This window comes from Akebia trifoliata, chromosome 9 (genome assembly GCF_017979445.1).
Source record: "Akebia trifoliata isolate Shusen 1 chromosome 9, ASM1797944v1, whole genome shotgun sequence".
NCBI lineage: Eukaryota > Viridiplantae > Streptophyta > Magnoliopsida > Ranunculales > Lardizabalaceae > Akebia > Akebia trifoliata.
This window is the reverse complement of record NC_141383.1, coordinates 142233-144455: the sequence shown is the minus strand read 5'-3', so window position 1 is coordinate 144455 and position 2223 is coordinate 142233. Positions and strand designations below refer to the sequence as shown.

The 2223-nt window shown below is 37.9% G+C and overlaps 1 pseudogene; it reads right to left on the bottom strand.

The window, feature by feature from the left end:
• Nucleotides 1-233: 233 nt before the first annotated feature.
• On the bottom strand, nucleotides 234-1940 carry LOC147393932 (U-box domain-containing protein 21 pseudogene; annotated as a pseudogene).
• Between the last annotated feature and the right edge of the window lie 283 nt (nucleotides 1941-2223).

Genomic DNA, 2223 nt, shown 5'->3' with positions numbered 1-2223 from the left:
TCTTTCTTTCCAAATATGGATATTGGTTATTATTTGAATTCAAATAAAGGAGAAGTTAGGCGGTTGATGTAATGGGAGTTGAATTAGTAGATTAAACTTAAAGTGAAAAAGGAGGTAAATTCGAAAGATCTTGGCGTTGAATTGACCCCTTTTTTTCACATAGTGTTTTTCAAAAGCTGTTTTCATCCTTAATTACATCAATCTTAATTTTCTCATGAACTTCATTTTTTGGGCAAACAAAATTAATATTTGGAAATGTTCATTCTGGGAATTAGAATTCTTTCACATGCTCTCTATCTCTAAGAAAAAAAATTGAGCCTAAATTTAAAGCAAGTTACAACAGAAAGATTGATCTTCAATGTTTTTTTTTTTTTTTTTTCCTTTTCAGATTTCAAATGTGTTTGTGAAATTTCCTTTGTATCTTTGTACATGAACTGAATTAAAAGAACAATTCAAAACTATCGTTTGAGCTCCTTGAAATCCATGGAATCAATACATTCAGACCTTCCTCTGTAAAGATTCAACAATTTCAAGACCTTGGTCGCCTTCTCTTTTGTCTTGTCACCACAATCAAACTGTATGAGAAGCACAAGTTTCTGAAAAGCACCCACTTGTAAAGCCTCCACTACAACATTTCCCTCCTTCCTCTTGTCATTGTTGCAGAGCTTCCAAAGAATGGAGACACCAAATTCAGTTGCGAAATTGGATACCCGGAGAAGCTTTTTAACAAGTAGTGGCATTGTCAGAGCATGACCATAGGCCTTCTCTCTCCCTTCCTCGCAATCGCAAATTCCATCAAGAACAGCTAGAGCCTTCTCACATATGCTTTTCTCCGATTCCACGAGAATTTCTAAAAGCAATGAAACCAAACCCATCTCTACAAATCTGGATTTGATTTTGTCAGTTGCGGATGACGAGCTTGATGAAACCAAGTAGAAAATGGTGATTAGAGATGCTTTTGTAGATGTGGGACATATGGGCTTTTTAATTAGATCAAATAAAACTTGAATAGCTCCTTGGATGTTTGCCAAGGCATGGACATGTCGTGGTGGATCCGAAGAAAGCAAATTCTTTAGTACCAAAACTGAATTTCGCCTTCCTGATAGATCACCAGATTTCAAAAACCATACCAAGCAATGTAAAGAAGTAGGTGATCCAAGCAATGACATTGATTGGATGTCGTGTGGAGGAAACATCGAAGCCAGTATCGACAACAAGTCTCTCAAGACCTCGGAGTGTTTCTCAAACGAAGTGGAAGTGGCTGCGAACGTATCAAATGTAGACGATAGGACACTTTCTACTCCATTGGATATGAAGCATTTCCTGTTCCGATCGCTCTCCTTGAGCAATTTCTTGATCTTCTCTATTAAATTGCGACATCGAGTTTGATCCCCACGTTGGCTTGCAGCTGTAATTCCTGAGAGAATCTCCGTGGCTTCGATCCCAGTGACAGGGATTCGTGGTGTTGGGATTCTTTCGATGCCATAACGATAATTTGCAACGCACCAATCTTGTATCATTCTCCTTAATGTATGGTTGGGGATTAGATCTAGGCTTCTTAGCATCTGTTTTGTGACTGGACATGTTTGATTCCCTGATTCGATCCACTTCTCGATGTTCTCTCGATCAAATGTGATCCCAGTGGACAATGTCACGGGATCCTTCATAAGATCAAGTGAGATCGGGCATCGAAAGTGGACTGGAGTCGTGAGCTCCATGTCGGGGTCGGGCTGCTTCTTGATTTGCCCATTATAATTAGCTCTTCTGTTTCTCCAAGTTGAAATCATTTGGTTAATTTTGTTGATTGATTGGTACAATAATTAGCTGGGTTTTGAAGAGGAGGAGAAGGAGTTGTTTTGAATTTTGATTTTTGATGAATAAGAGGAGAATTATATATATATATGTTTGTTTTCAACACAAATTTGGTCACCGACACCGATTCAAACTTGTAAATTAAAGAACAATGAATTATCAATCTTCTTTCAATAGAGAGAGAGAGAGAGAAAGATTTATTAGGATTTTGAATATTGACCGTTGAAAGTTTGAACATAATAGGTGAAGAATGACTACCTAATACCGGTCAACGTGGCGGTGGATTGACCGTTTTGTGTACGTATAACTGATATGGCCTCCAGTCAATCTTCCTCAACTCTGAATTGCTAGTCAACCACGGTCGTCTAATGTAAATAATAGACAAAATAAAATAAAGAGATCTACTATTGC